The 16804-nt window shown below is 38.7% G+C and overlaps 1 long non-coding RNA gene across 2 annotated transcripts; it reads left to right on the top strand.

Annotated features, from left to right (window-relative positions):
• Positions 1-6975: 6975 nt before the first annotated feature.
• LOC108675994 lies at positions 6976-15681 on the top strand. Of its 2 annotated transcripts, none has more exons than XR_001931155.2 (4): positions 6976-7022; positions 13909-14066; positions 14794-14878; positions 15125-15681. It is a non-coding gene; the product is annotated as an uncharacterized LOC108675994 (long non-coding RNA). The 2 variants fall into 2 exon arrangements; XR_001931156.2 differs by lacking the exon at positions 6976-7022 and adding an exon at positions 9294-9580.
• The last annotated feature ends 1123 nt before the right edge of the window (positions 15682-16804 follow it).

Here is a 16804-nt window from a genome sequence, read left to right as displayed (position 1 = left end):
TCCCTTTACAGTGCTAAAGACTGTCCGTTTTAGTTGGTTTCAGCTCCCGTTTCTCCGACGACCGGCAGTTTCCCGTCTACAGTGCTAAAGACTGCCCGTTTTAGTTGGATTCTAGCTCCCGTTTCTCCGACGACGGGGTGCTAAAGACTGTCCGTTTTAGTTTGGTTTCAGCTCCCGTTTCTCCGACGACCGGCAGTTTCCCGTTGCAAACCACCGCTTCTCCCCCGGCGTTCGCAGGGAAATGAACGGCATTAGTCAAGAGCGAGAACGTCGGTCGATCATCTGTGTTTTTCCTTGAACGCAAAGACTGAATAAACGAGATCGAAAAAATGATAACTGCGATAAATGGCACCTTGAAACCTGTCTCTTATACACATCTNACATTCTTCTGTTGAGGCTTTTGAATCTTTGCAAACGTCTTTGATATAATGTCCTTCACGTTCACTGTTGAGATGACTGCTTGTACTTTTCTTTTGCTTGGCAAAACTAAGTACTCACGAAGAGCTTCGTAATTGCAGTGTGGAAAAGATTCCACAGCAAAGCAGTAGTCTTTGACAGTAAATTGTTTGTCTGCTAGTAGCTTCAGATTATTGGTGATGAAATCCAATTTTTTTGCCTTCTTCTTGTCAACAGTCTCTTGGGCCTGAAGTTCAGTCACTACTTTCCTCAACACCTCGTCTAGGGGGACTTTGTAGTTAAGACAAGTATGTACAACAGCATCAAACTGAGAATAGGAATTCAGACCATTATTAGGGTTCAAAATTGTCCCCAGAGGCACGCGGACACCACTCTTGTAGGCAGAACACACTAGGGGAGAACACAAGGTTGATTTGTTTTCCACAACCACTGTCATTGTACATTCATGAAAGTCAGACGCCATGAAGAGATATGCACACCTGGATGACGATCTAGTGATCACTACGTTCTCATATTTTTTCTGGATTTTCTTGTCTGGCACAAAGTCACAAAAAGATGTGATCCTGTCTCTGTCCATGAAAATCTCAAGCTGTCTGTGTTCTTGTTTCGCTGGGCGAGGAGGGGGTCTTGGGGTCGGTAGGCACGAAGCAGGTACATCAAAAATGCTTGGTGCAACTGCTGGTCTTGTTGTTCCGCCTGGCAGTTTCTTCAGTGGAGGATTCTCAGGCCAATGCTTCTCGCAAACGAAAAAAGATTTGACTTGCGAAACATTGAGGTCTTGGCGAGGAGGAATCACAGCGAGCCACGTCTGCCTTTCTGGATTATCCTTAGGCAGTTTGAATATTCTACACTTGGTCGAATCGTCGTAGTTTCCAGTACAATTTACAATTCCACACTTGTTCGGCATAGTGACAATAATTCACTTCAACACCGGAACATTCATTCAAAACTTTTCAGATCAAAACTTTGACATTGATTCAACTAGATTCAGCCGTTTATTGATTGCTTAACAGTATCATGACTTCCAAGGATTATGCTGAGATACAAAATAGAATGGCAAATGGTCGAGAATATTGACATTATTTTAGCTCAGATCACTACGCGAAATCGACACGATGAGTCACCGGGGAACGACGCGAAAGCACTCGCCTTCGCTAGCAAGCACTGAAACCAAAGCGTGCATGTCCTGTGTGTAGTAGTCCTTGATATACGTACATATAAGACCCCCAAAAAGCTATAATACAAGGTCCCAGGAGAGCTATTTTTATAAGACCCGAGTAAAACTATGCATGAAACCCTAGTAAAGCCATAATTCAATGCATATTCAACTGCAACAAATCCTAGGGAACAGTGTGCCGAGTGCTGAAGTGTTTGCTGGTGAAGTAAGTGTTTGTACTTTTGTATGAGCGTAAGTGAGGTAAAATATTCTCATATCCTCCATATAAATAAATAGTTACGCTTAAAAATTACCTTTTAAAAACAAAACTTCTAATGAGTCCAGTGTCTCCGATGTTACACATGTACAATGAATTTCTTATTTTATTTTTATATATAAAAAAAGAATCGATTACTATTTTTATGTTAAAAAAATTTTGACATTTAAAAATTATTCATTCTGTCAATTAATTATTGCATTGCCTTCGACTTTACGCAAGTGTGCAAATTTCTGATCGATTGGACGGGTAGAAGTGTGTTGAATATCGATTATAAGATTATTAGCAGACAAATTTATTTTTCAATCTTCTTTAAATAAAAAAATTAAATTTTTTAAATTATGTATTCTCTCAATTTATTCATGGTGAAATGTTTGTGTGAATAAATTGAGAGAATAATTGCGAAATAAACTCATAATATGGAACTCCTTAACATAATTTACTTAACTCCAACTCAAGAAGAATGAAGAATGTTCTTCGACTTTAAAGACGCGGCTTCTAGCCAACTAACGAATGTTGCAATAAAACTTCCATGAAGCAGTCGCTGCGTCGCGTACATTTCCTCACCTGGTGTTTATTAAAACATGTTGAAGGGAGCTGCTGCTTCTCAGCAGCTGAGTGCGCAACAATCGAGCCGTTGCAATTGCATTGGCCATTGTTATGATGTTGATAAAACATGGTAATGTAAGGAAGTTTAGGTTGTGCATGGACTGGTGGTCTCGGGCACTCGAGCTGTCACAGACACAGCGTGACCAAGTGCAAGGACTGTTGGTATCTCTGAATCGTTTCACGTTATTAAGTGTAAGTCTCTGAAATTCTCTGAAATACGCATCTAGTCCGAATGGACTAGATAAAGCTGTGGAAAAATATATGTTCAGACTTAAAATCCCTAGCACTATATCGAACCCGGTGGAAGTCTAGTACTCTAGTAGCTATTTCAAACAATCGTCAGTCCTGAAAAGATCCGGTCAAATGACACGAGTTTAGATCTATGAACAAGGCACGAAAAGGAAAAGAATCGGCGACAGGCCACATCAGGCCCACACTTCAGCGCCGACATCACTATGTTATGTTAATATCATGATCTTCATCGCTGCTTACTGTCTCACAGTATATCTGTTCAAACAGCTATTTTCTCATCGTCTATCAGCTCATTGCTCGCCATAGCATAAACATGAAATGAGAGGGCGTGTAAACATCGACCACCGCTCACCTCCGTAACACGTGGAACACATCTGCTATCGTGTCGTGCAGGAGGAAACTACGATGCCGACAATCGGAGCAGTTCAATTAGTTCCAGAAGTTTGCTAAATGACACCTTCTCTTACCTTTATGTAATATGTGACTGGGATTAGCTCTCAAAATTTTATCTTGAATGCCGCAAAATTATTGTAGGCAGGAAACGAGTAAGGAAAAAAATTTCCGTCTTCAGTGTATTTGTACTAGCGCCCTTGTTCAGTTGTTCTTTTACAAATTTTGGTTACTTTCATTGAATTAAATTGGGCAATTTTTCATACAGAATTTCGGGTAAAATGAATCACCATTGATCGACAAGTTAGTTCGCTGTACTCATCTGCCTTGGCTGTGCAGGTTTGAAGTCTGCAAGCCACTTCATTGCAGTCAGGCAAAAGTTCCATCGACATCGCTCTTCTTCATCGACATCGCTCTTCTTCGGCGACAGACGTCACGCAGGGCGACAGACGTCAGGCAGGGCGACAGACATTAGGTAGGAAACCGATGACGCTAGATCGTAGCAGCTCAGAAAATGCATGATTGAATTTACGTGGCGATGTTTGAACCAGGATGAAGGTAAAAGTTTCCCTAATACGTGAACAGGTTGCTGCTGGAAATTAGGCGAGACTGTATGAATTTCACCCAATCACATGTTCAAGGTGTAGAGTGCTGCTTCTGACTAACACCTGAACCCAAGAATCAATTGCCTAGGACTATATATGCAAACTGAATCACTTAGTTACATATAGTCATATATTCAGTTAAACTTAATGCTAAAGTTTGCGACCGGAACAGTGGCCATTCTCACCCGAATCTACGAGACAAATGAGGTAGTTTCAGGCTTTTCTTGTCATGAATGATCACGTTCTACTAGATAGACGTACTAGTATCGTTTTAGACACACGACACTCTTGTATAGATCGGATTTACCCGAATGAAGCTCAGCGTTGGAAGTTTCTGAGTTCGTTCGAATATTAAGCATGACACGAGTCGACTTTCTTACAAATAATCTTAAGAAGGTAAATTACCTCGTTAAGTCTCTGTAAATTAATATATTAAATGCAATACGGTCAATTTCAAGCACATAAACAAACTTGAAAGGATAAGACCCAGGTGAGATCCCATTTCTCAGAAACTCATTTGATTTCAATTACTATCGCATATTCCGTCATATTTTTGGTTGTCAATCCAGGAATTTAGAGATCAGTTGACGATTTCAAAGCTTGAAAATTAAATTCCCGTTTCACGGGCCTCGAGCTTACTGCTCAGGGCCCTCTTTTTCCTTCAGTATTTTGTGTGAGATATTAGTAAAGTCAACTCATATGGGATAAAATTAAGTCGTTTTTATGTTATATCGTCATGGGTATTAATTCTATGGGGTTCTATTCTAAACGCCAAATATATAAGCGATTTGCCACAGTTAAATTTAGGCATCATGCATTCCTAATGCCTAACTTATTAGCGCAATAATTAGGGTCAAATGCAACTAGGTGCGATTAATGTAGAGTAATGATGATACGCGGCAGGTACCGTATGGTACAAGGCGGCTGTACAAAACTTCCAAGTGCTATTCGATAACCAGAAAGTTTAAAAAACAATTGCAGTAGAAAATACTTAATGTACTATAAGGCTAACTAGTCCGCAGAATATAAATGCTTATTCTTATAGGCACAAGTATTCCAGTTAAGTGCGTCATGAATGCGAACTGCGCACTGTACTATACATTTTGCTTGCAGTTGCAAGCAGTAAGGGTTTTGTTATCAAAAATACGCTTTGTTTTCAAATTACATCGGTTCAGATTTGACGATTTTAAGCGAAAGGTTGCCAGAACTTAGCATTCAGGTTTGCTAAGTGATATTTTTAGAAGTTGAAGATTGTTCATATGAGAAATATATTGTTAGTGCGACCGTCATTGACTGAACAAGAAAGACGTTAAATTTTCGATTTGGTCTTTTCACTGCCTTTGCATGAATGCGATTCCGAGGTGAATTAAGTAAGATTTTATGAGAAAAATAACACAAATTGTGAAATAATGTTACCAATAAAGTCAGCAGAGCACAAATGGAGTTTTCATTCTATTATTTACTTAAAGAGAAGATTTTTCGCAAAAAATCGAACTTTTGAAAGGTAAACTACACGATTATGAACGATTATTTCAAGATGGACTTGACAAGCATTATGAGGAAAATATTTCAACGAGATTGGGTACTAACGCGTACCCTGTGATCTGCGAAAAAAGTTTAAGTTCGCTGTCGCGCAATCAAGTGCAAGCGTATACTATATGTGCCCTACATGAAACTTCTACTGGTCTGCCGACTAAGTCATTGTCTCTCTGGATCGAAGCGTTAACCTCAGAACGATATTTATTATCATAACCAAATTTAGTGCATCGATCTGAACGGTTTATATCCCACTAATGCTAAATAGACTCAACTTGTAACAACATTTCAGACCCATGAGACAGTTTATGAACACCTTTCTTTTGATTCAGGTCACTGATATTCGAACCAATACACGAAATTATTACAAAATACTGACATAAAGGTGTCAAGGTTTCTTCTTGATCTTGAAAGGTCTGCAAACTCCGGTAGCCTATTCACTTATTTCTTTGTAGCGCAAATTTTAACGGTAGTATCGTGCCATCCATACACAGTTAGGGCTATCGGCTGCGCAAAAGCAAGAGTAAGGAAATGTACATTTGAAATGTCATGGAAGAATCAGACTATATACCATCCGAGACCCTTGAGGTGGACGCACGAACGTTTGTCTCGATTTATTGATCTTTTACCGTTTTGAAATTGACATTTGTCGCCACTTATTATTAGATTACAAAGAATACACCTCGTTCACCTTTGGCCATCGGTGCTTTGACTACATTGTGTTCATTCTCACATTTTAAGGAGCCATTATCAATGATAAATCATCTAGACCTTGAATGAGTATCATAAGCGATTTATATTGCCATGAAAGTATTATTAAATTATCTATTTAGTGAATTAAACTTGAAGAATCAATAGGTTTTTACTGACTATTTACCGACTATTTTTTGGTAAGGTACTTATATGCATTCTCCGTCTCCATGCAGCAAAGTATGAGTTAGGTACAACTTCTAACTAACTTACTTAGGTACCCAATGTTTCTTAAAAAATAATAATTTTAATCTAGAGTCGTTATATTCATTTCGTCTTACTACAGCTGAATTTTTTTTATTTGTACTCCAGGAACCCGATAATGAGCCGGCTGATAGCTAGACGTTCATTGGAGCGGCTTGGACGCATAGCGGCAAGATGATCTGTACAGTTGCGCAGCGGAGAACTATCTTGTTCCGTAGAAAACGTTACCCGATACAACACTTCACGTACTGCAGATTATGCTCCTAAGTTCATTTGGATAAACTATAAACACTCATTAGTATCTGAAATTTAATCTTTCTCTTCTCTAATCTTACTAACTACGGTTAAATTATCGTCGATTAACGAGCGTTTTCTGAAGTCCAAAGATTCCGTGAGTAAAGAGACGAATCGAAACTTTTCATGTGTGCACTTTACTGGCAATGTTCCAGCAAGATTGCGTCAGACATTTATGCTCGACGCCTATTGGTCAACTCCGGCCGGCGAGCGGGGCTGGTACACAACGTATAAAAGCTAGGTATTATTAATTATTTCGTCGAAGTCTCAGTTCAAGATCTGACATCGCGAAGGTAGCTAGGCAAAAGTGGTATTATTGCAGATTAACTACATCCAAAAAAAAGGGTGTTTTTTTTTTTTTAAAAAATCGGTTTTCCGATGCCGACCGCCAAAAATGGATTTCAGATTCGTAATCTACACCCCAAAAAACATATAATTAAAAAAAACACCCTTTTTTTGGATGTAGTTAATCTGCAATAATACCGGCAAAAGTTGTGTGATAGTGAATGTTACGTGTTTCAACAAGTCCTATGTAAGTAATCTCACTTGTGTAATTTGAGAATACCATAGAAGATTCTTTCCCATATAGCAATTGTACGACGCAAGTTTTGCATTTTATAATAATAGAAATTTCAGCTTGATGTGTATGCTCTGCAGACTCAGGCCTCATAGCAAATTCCCACCTCAATGGAAAGTTAAACGGATAAAGTATCCAAAGTATACGTGAATACGGAGAAGTGAGCTCAAAAGGCTCAAAATTTCTTCCGTAGAAGGAAGTCATCGATTGATCAGCGTTACCGACTCAATTATTAAGAGTACGTTTGATGTCTTGCGAGGTGATCGTGCTAGCTGGCGACTAACGGGCGCATGGACGCTGCACTCTCAGAGCACTACAAAGTACAAACTTCTGGACGAGTTACAAATGTAACTCCGATGAGTTATCCCTTTATATGAACAGCTCATTTCTTAAAACAGTGATCTTCAATGCCTCAAAGCACAATACCTCGACAGTAATCGGGAATTGTATGAAGGAAAGAGCATCAGAAGGTCTCTCGTAAACTCGATCGTATTTTCTCGTTTGTAACGCGTTTCGTCGAGTTGGTCGTCGTGACTCGTGCGCAATGCCGCAATCTCATTTTAGTCTGGGTTAAATTGCTGTTAAAGTCAATAGAGTCCAGTTTTTTTTTTCATTTTGATTGTCAAAGCTTTATTTGGTTCTTCTTCACGATCCGGTACTACGCGTAAAACGTTATTACACGAATGTAAGTAATCTTAATCCTAATAGAAACGAAGTTGATGATAGAACGTCTCTCTGTTATAAGGCTGTCAAGCGCTGGCCACTGGTTAGGCAGTGGTTACGCTGTGGTGAGTAGTGACTACGGAGTTGCAGTTGTCAATTGTTGCTGCATTTGGTAGCGTTTGTTTAATAGCACCTCACGTTACTGTCGAGTTAATATGTTAATCGTTAGAGCGAAGCGTCTCACTGCTTTGAGCCGTTTCATTGTAGGAAATTTTCTAGTTCAAGAGTCAAAAAATTTATTTACTATTGACCTGCAAAGAAGTTGATGAAGTTCAGTGAAGTTTGTCAATTCTATCGCAAATTCTGGATATGATTCAAATGGTATTTATATTCATATGCTAAGTTCTCATGGGTTTTTCTTGCTTTCTTTAGTGAAATGATTTTTATTTGAAGTCGCTTAGGATAATTTACTTACTGTTGGTAAGTAATTGTTCACTACGGATCACTTATGTTCAAGTATTTTCATCTTAGTCAAGCTTTCCGTCCACATTAGAGCCACGAATTTGGCGGCAATTTATTTTCTTCTTTTTTAGCTCGATCGCGTGAGAAACAAATGCTTGCCGCTGATTGGTTGGCTAACCGGAAATGCGTTCGAATGTGATTGGTGCGTTACAAAGAAATACGCGCCGGTGATAGGTTGCAGAATTGGCGGCAACGTTAAATTTCTTGATTTCTCTCGCTCTTGTTTAACCCTAATTGCTACGGGTTTTCGACTCACGCTACAACTTCGGCTGCAAATTATTTCTGTCCTTCCTTTAGTTAAGTATATTTTAGGTTCCTTCCATTCTAAATAGACAGCAAATATTTTACCAGGCATTAATGTAGATTGATTCAAAATGCGTTTAAATAAAACCTTGTGGTAAATTTACGCCAGAACTAATCTCAATTTGGTAACTATTTAATATAATATCTTCGAACATAACGCGCATCTAGAGAATAATTTAAACCATATACATGTGATGTCCAAGTATCAATAGTAATTGAAATAACTTGATGCATAACGCGCACCTATAAAGTGAGTTAAACCATATCCATGTGATGTACCAATCAATAAAGATAGGCGTACTCCCCTGATCTGATCGTGCACCCAGCCCTTGACTGCCCTGACACAATGTCGGAGATCAGCGAAAAGTGGTACGAAATAATACCAGATTTGTGACATCTCGTATGACATAATACTAGTTTCCGACGCTGGTTCAGTTAGTTCAGAGTGGTTAGTTCTTTCCTTTGGCCTTCCATATTCACTATACGCTTCTTTTTTAGCTCGATCGCGTGATGAATAAATGCACGCTGTCTATTGGTTGTCGAACATGTGGCGCGCTCGATTTTTTCTGATTGGTCGGTTATAAATAGATGGGTGCCGGCTATTGGTCCGTATTCGGCGCCGCCGTCGAATTTTTTTATTGGTTCGCGCTCTAGCCCGGGTGTAACGCAGGGAAGCCGGTGGCTTCGTAGTTCGTACTTCGTACCTCACATTCTCATTGCAACATCGGACACTGTCAGAGCAGGTTGATGTTAATGTTATTCTCTTAAGCGAGTGTAAATTAAGTGAAGTGTATATTAAACTAGATAAACTTCATTCAAACTGTAGAAGGTGTAGTTGATAGAAAGTGCAGGAAGTCGAAAAAATGTTTGGACTCGGAATTATTGTTTAAAATGTTTAGACATCTGAGTTAGGCCTATTGACTTGCATTTGACGTCGTGAAGGCACTCCTGCTTTACAACACCTTCATTCGCAACCGTTTCAGAACGCAGCGTTGCTAGACAAGCCTTCTGCATCAAAAACAGCAGTGAGTGTCGTTATTTTCTTACCTCTATGCTCAACATGGATATATGCAATACTATAGCTAAGAAAGTCGTTCATATCGCAGTAAGAAATGTTCTCTAACTATCGGTATCTAGGCTATCTGTATATTTATTGTCAGCAGAAAATGGGAAGAATCTGTAATTTTGTGTAAAGTATATTAGGATGACGCAATCTCGCCGGCAGGCAGCTATTTGGTTTGGATTGCCATGTGTTTACTAGACTAATCCTCACTTGGAACTCTGATTGATAGTTGGCGGCTGGATAGTTGGATAATTCTATTTGAAATTGTGACAGGCAGCTGAAATATTTTTTTAGAATTAGCGTTAAACGAATGGCAGCTTTCTATAAGAGTATTATTGGTGCAGCGTATCATTGGCGCAGCGTATCATTGGCGCAGCGTATCATTGGCGCAGCGTATCATTGGTGCAGCGTATCACAGATATAGAACATCATTGGTTTATATCCACTAATTTGAAGTAGACTCAACTTGTAACAACATTTCAGACCCTTGAGATAGTTTGTAAACGCCTTTCTTTTGACTCTGGTCACTAATATTCGAACCAGTACTCGAAATTATTACAAAATACTGACATAAAGGGGTCAAGGTTTCTTCTTGATTTTGAAAGGTCTGCAACTTCTAATGATGTAATCATCAAAGAGATGATGAAATCTAATCGGCAGACAGCCAGTTCTTAAGACTGTAAATCATTTAGTCATTGCCAATTTCATAGAGTTCGGAGTGCAGATAGATCAAGGGAATTATAATTTCATTAAAGTTATCAGGGAAGCCTCCTCTCATCAGCGACCCGTAAGTAATTTATGAATTTCATATGGGAAATATTTATTTGTATGAGCGTTAAATCATACCTTCTCTTCATTAAATAGGAAAGTGATGCATCCCGCTATTTGTCTCCACAATCGGAATTTCCAGAGTTTCTTAGATGAATAAAAGTCTCGTTTTCACCTCTTTCAATGTCCGTCGAATAATTTCATTCTAAACTTGGTCTCAAACGTTGGAAGGTTACCCAGTTGGAAGCGTAGTCGTTGGTTTTTCGTTCAAAGTGTCAAGTGTCAGTTCAGACTACATCCTTCTCCGTAGGCCTCGTGACAGCCTTAGGAACAGCCAGCGCGCTTGCTTGTTACCCGATATAAGTTCTTTAGTCAGGATCAACTTCGAGCTTAGCACTTTTGTTATTAAATGTTGACGATTGGAAACAATTAGATTGGAGTTACTTCATCCAGCGGTAATCTCGCGGTTCCAAAAATAGCTCAAAGATATAGACGTGCTTTTCTGAAGATAATCCATATAATCCACGCCTACGAGGAAGGAAGTTAAACTTCTAGAAGTGGATTTTAACGAAGTAAATTTGCAGTAAGTCATAAAGTACTATATTTAGCCAAATATATCAGATCTGAAATATTCGTACCAGACGCCCACTGAAAATACCAGATTTGTGAAATCTTGTATGGAAATATACCAGATTAAATGGAATCTGGTATGGAAATGAACCAGTTGCCAACGCTGCATCCGACGTCTGTCGTCTTCTTTAGCTCGATGGCGTGATAAACAAATGCTTGCCGCTGATTGGTTGGGCGGCGCCGTCAAATTTCTTGATTGGTTCGCTCTCTAGCCCTGATGTAAAAAGTTCATCTGAAGCTTAGTTTCTGCGATATTAAGTCATTAAGATTTCTTCCCGAATTCATCTGTACGTGACGATTTCTCTCTACTTAACAGTATTTTATAAATTTTCCTAGTTAATTGCTAGTTTTTCGTTCAACTTAGCAAGTCGTTTGCTCTGAATTTTGCATCTCCCATATGTTTCAACCCTAATCGCTACGGGTTTTCGAGTCCGCTACAACTTCGGCTGCAAAAGATTTCTGCCCTTCCTTTTGTTAAGTATATTTTAGGTTCCTTCCATTCTAAATAGACCGCCATTATTGTACCAGGCATTAATGTAGATTGATTCAAAATGCGTTTAAATAAAATCTTGTGATAAATTTACGCACTAACTAATCTCAAGTTTGTAAGTAGTTAATGGCGTACTCCCCTCATCTGATCGTGCACCCAGCCTTGACTGCCCTGACAATGTCGGAGATCAGTGATAACTGGTACGAAATAATACCAGATTTCAACACGCATCTTTCTGGAAATGAGCGTTAACAGAACTGCTGTTTTCTAGTTGATGCTGTAGCATCGTTCTTGAATATTGAGCTTCTATATTGGTAAACGAGTAGTTCATTTAGGAGAATGTTAGCCTCCAGCCAGAGTTTGTTAGATGAAATAAAGTTTCGTTAACACCTCTTGCAATGTCCGTCGAATAATTTCATTCTAAACTTTGTCTCAAACGTTGGAAGGTTACCCAGTTTGGAAGCGTAGTCGTTGGTTTTTCGTTCAAGGTTTCAAGTGTCAGTTCAGACTACGTCCTTCTCTGTAGGCCTCGTGACCGTCTTAGGAACAGCTAGCGCGCTTGCTTGTCACCCGATATAAGTTCTTTAGTCAGTATCAACTTCGAGCTTTCTGTATGTATGTAGATTCTTCACCTTTTTTCTATGTAACAGCTTAGTCGAGCTATTATACATCCCATACACATGACAAATCGATTTCTGATCTCAAATTCGTTCACAATGCCGACTAGGTTGTCGTTGTGAAGCCACATTTTCGCTTTGCAACCCCCTTTTTTCTCAACCGCTTCAGATCGCACCGTTGGAAGATTAGCTTTCATCATGAGCAACAGCAGTGACTCTCGTGCGGCAATAGGATTTGTACAGTCGCGCAACGGCGAACTATCTTGTTCCGTAGAACACGTTACCCAATACAACACTTCACGTAATGAAGATTCTTCTCCTAACTTCATACGGATGAACTTTCATTAGTATCTGAAATTTAATCTTTCTATAATCTTACTAAATACTGTAAAATTATCGTCGATAAACGAGAGTAACGAGCGTTTTCTGAAGTCCAAAGATTCCTTGAGGAAAGAGACTGGAGTCGAAACTTTACATGTGCACTGTACTCTCAATGTTCCAGCAACATTGCGTCAGAAATTCATGCTCAACGCCTATTGGTTAGCGCCCGCGAGCAAGCGGGGTTCGTAAGCAACGTATAAAAGCTAGGTCTTATTTCGTCGAAGTCTCATTACAGATCTGATATCGCGAAGATAGTTTGCTGCAAGTTGTGTCATAGTTAAGGTTCCGTTTTTTAACCATTCCTATGTAAGTAATTTTACTTGTGTGATTTGATAACATCGTAGAAGATTTTTTTTATATTGCATTAAGGTTGAAAATTATTTGTTACAATATGTAAGAATGTGTTCGTCTTTAACGAAAAATTATGGCTTACTTTCTAAGACCAATAAATTAGGTGCATCTTCATTCGTCGCATCGAGATGATGGAATCTAACCGTCTGACAGCCAGTTCTTAGACTGAAAATCATTTAGTCATTGCCAATTTCATAGAGTTCGGAGTGCAGATAGGTCAACAGAATTGTCATTTCACTAAAGTTATCAGGGAAGTCTCCTCTCAATGACCCGTAACTAGTTGACCCGTAACAGTGACCAAGAACTGTGATATTTTTCTTTAGAAACCATGCACAGAGTTCTATATTTGTATATAGTCGGTCCATGTTGACGTTTATTCCTTTCAAGCTGGAATAACTTTCCATTTTTTCAACCAATCTCATCACGATTGGTAAAATTCCCTGAACGTAGTATGGCGTTGGAGTTTTTGCATATTTGCCACAATACACGGCAGTTCGATATGTATAAGAAAATGTGGCTGAGTTAACAGACAGTTTCCTATATTAAAGCGCTTTTTAAACATGATTTTTTGCGGGATGGGTTAATTGTTGATTTTATATAAAATAGCTTTTTCATCTGCACAACTTGATATTGAGATATAGTAGCTACATCATTATTTGTTTATAATGACTTATTTTCAATATCATTTTAAAGTTCCTTAGTAGGAATCGGCACTGTTGATGTACATGTACTATTTTCACTGATACATTTGGTTTTTGCCCACACGAAAGTATTTCGTAGGCTGTCCGATTTGATTTTATCTCAGTCCGACTTTCCCTCAAGAGCTCAGTGGCGTTAGGGTTGACAGGAAGTGTTAATACATATCGTTATAATTTTCAAAATTTTTTTAGAAATCCCTACTAAAAATCTGCACTCTTTATTTATTTAATGATTTGAATGAAAAAAAATGTATAAATAAGCTAAATGCCCTAATTTATGATTTGAGTAGCCTAATGATGAATCTCCATTGATCGACAAGTTAGTTCGCTGTACTCATCTGCCTTGGCTGTGCAGGTTTGGAGTCTGCGAGCCACTTCATTGCAGTCAGGCAAAAGTTCCATCGACATCGCTCTTCTGTGCGCGTCTCAACTGACCCCTTCCGCATAGCGTCTGCTCAAGTCAGAACCGCCTGCACGTAGCGTTGGGACGTCAGCCTTTTCTCAACAAAAGCGGTGAGAGTCATCTATTACCTCCATCCAGATTCCTATATTAAAGCGCTTTTTGAACATGATTTTTTTGCGGGATGGGTTAATTGTTGATTTTATATAAAATAGCTTTTTTATCTGCACTACTTGATATTGAGATATAGTAGCTACATCATTATTTGTTTATAATTACTTATTTTCAATATCATTTTAAAGTTCCTTAGTAGGAATCGACACTTTTGATGTATGTACTATTTTCACTGATGCATTTGGTTTTTGCCCAGATGAAATTATTCCGTTATGCTCGGTGTTCATAATGTAATTTCGCCCACACGAAATTTTTTTATTTCGCACAGTGTTCATGATTCGTTCCCTTATAAACAGAAGATATATCTGCGTTTATTACTTTTGCAAGAGTAAACTCTCCTCAACATTGGTTATGTTTACATTTCTTGCGCTTGATGTCTTGATATTGATTTTGATTTTCGTTTCAATTGAACGTAATACATAACGAAACAATGAGTGTAATAGTAAAGCAATGTATGAGTGTAAAATGAGTGTAAAACAATGAGTGTGAAAAAAATACGACTAAAATCGGAATCGGTTCGGTTGCCGTGATTTTTTCGATCTTTCCTATACCGACTTCCTATTTTAAATCACCTAAATGCCCTAATTGGTGATTTGAGTCACCTAATAATGAATCACCATTGATCGACAAGTTAGTTCGCCCTACTCATCTGCCTTGGCTGTGCAGGTTTGGAGTCTGCAAGCCACTAGGTACTTGCAGAATGGCAGAAGCAAACGTAAATATGGCAGAAGAAAACGCCGATGACGGAATAGTGAGTGGAAAAATATTTTTAAATAATAACATTTGTAGGTTATTTATTTATTAAATTATTTAATTAAATTAAATTATTTATTAAATATTTTAATATTAGAAAAAATTTATTTTACATTTATTTTGTGTTTATGCAGTGTGCAATATTTCAAATCGATAGGATAAGTAGAAGTGTGCTATATAATATATATCGTAATTGTAATTTCATCTACATCTGTAATTTTTACAAATCCATTTTGTATTTCAGATGAACGCGTACTTAGAATTGTACGGTGACAATGTTGTACCGTCACCGATGGCAAGACCTGAATTCCATGAAGATTTTACGATTCTCCCAATGACACCAGTGGCGGTGTACTCGAAGCGCATGAGAGATCTACAACCTGGAATATCGGAAGCCCAGTTAAACCAGGACTTCAGAGCTTTACCTTACCGGAAAGGGCTAGGTTTAAAAGAGAGGCTGACATTAATAAGATGATAAATACAAACAATATACTCGACTTCCTCCTAAGGCAACCACCACACAAACGAAAAAATTATGTGTGCTTCAACAGATATAGGTTCTTAGAAACTTTTGGTAGGGACATATTCCTGGCGGACTACCCAATTGAAGAGTATCCGCCTTATCGTTAGTGAGGTATTGTTCAATTGGGTACATCTTCCGCCTCGATGGCGATGTTAACTTGTGAGCTTAAGGCTAGTGTGGATCCTGGCCTTGCTTCATATTTACAGTGCCTTGCTTAATATTTACAGTGCCTTGCTTCATATTTACAGTGCCTTGCTTCATATTTACAGAGCCATGCTTCATATTTACAGCGCCATGCTTCATATTTACAGTGCCTTGCTTCATATTTACAGTGCCATGCTTCATATTTACAGTGCCTTGCTTCATATTTACAGCGCCATGCTTCATATTTACAGTGCCTTGCTTCATATTTACAGCGCCATGCTTCATATTTGCAGTGCCTTGCTTCATATTTACAGTGCCATGCTTCATATATACGGTGCCATGCTTCATATTTACAGTGCCATGCTTCATATTTACAGTGCCATGCTACAGTGCAAAAAGGGGAATACTCGTACTTGATCTTAGCTAATGTCAGCGAAGCTTCCGTCGACTTAGTAAATCACTGGTACCGATTGTTAAATGTCTCATCTTCTGTAAGCCGTACCCGTGGGGGCCTCTTTGATATAGGTGGAGAAATTCTCCACGGTCTCTTTGGCCTTGCCGTTGACAGAGATGTACAGGAACTTAGAGAAGTGACAAATTCACTATTAATGGAAGCCACTATTAATTCACTATTAATGTCAACTTTCAATAATTTTAACGATGGCCATTGTAAGAGCCAAATTAACGTAAATAATTGAACAGTTCGAAAAACTCACAAGATCCACTTAACAGTTGGGTTTTGTTAATGATTTAAATTGTGTATGTTGTAATCTAATCGGAAGAAAATTCTAATGCCTTTTTTCTGTTGGCGAGCATCATGAAGACCGATTGCTGAAAAGAAATGCAAGAAAGAAAACTTATATATTTCCCGTAGGATAATTCTTAGGATACCCAATAGATTTACGAGTTTTGCTTATCGAGTTTTGCGTTGTGCCCGTTGGTACCTATCTTTTATCAGTTCCTGTTTTTGTTGTATTTACTCAGTTACTCAACGAATATAGTTACTCTTGAATTAATGATGTACGAATTCAATATTCATAACTTGAAGTAAGAATTAACGTAATCTTCTTCCTGCATTGACTGACGAGGACGTCAGTCCTTCGCCGCCCCCCGGAGATGTCCGGTATTGACCGACATCCTCAGCTGTTCATTGATTGTGTGTGCCACCTTCAGTGACATCACACTTGCGGTTCTCTACTGTGCCTTCAGCACCGATAGTCAGTCACTCGCCAGCCACTCTAGCAACACGTTTGCTGG

The sequence above is a fragment of the Hyalella azteca genome, unplaced genomic scaffold (assembly GCF_000764305.2).
Source record: "Hyalella azteca isolate HAZT.00-mixed unplaced genomic scaffold, Hazt_2.0.2 contig10260, whole genome shotgun sequence".
NCBI classification, from domain to species: Eukaryota; Metazoa; Arthropoda; class Malacostraca; order Amphipoda; family Hyalellidae; genus Hyalella; species Hyalella azteca.
Note: the sequence above shows the minus strand (reverse complement) of the source record. Positions and strands in the feature narration are given on the sequence as shown.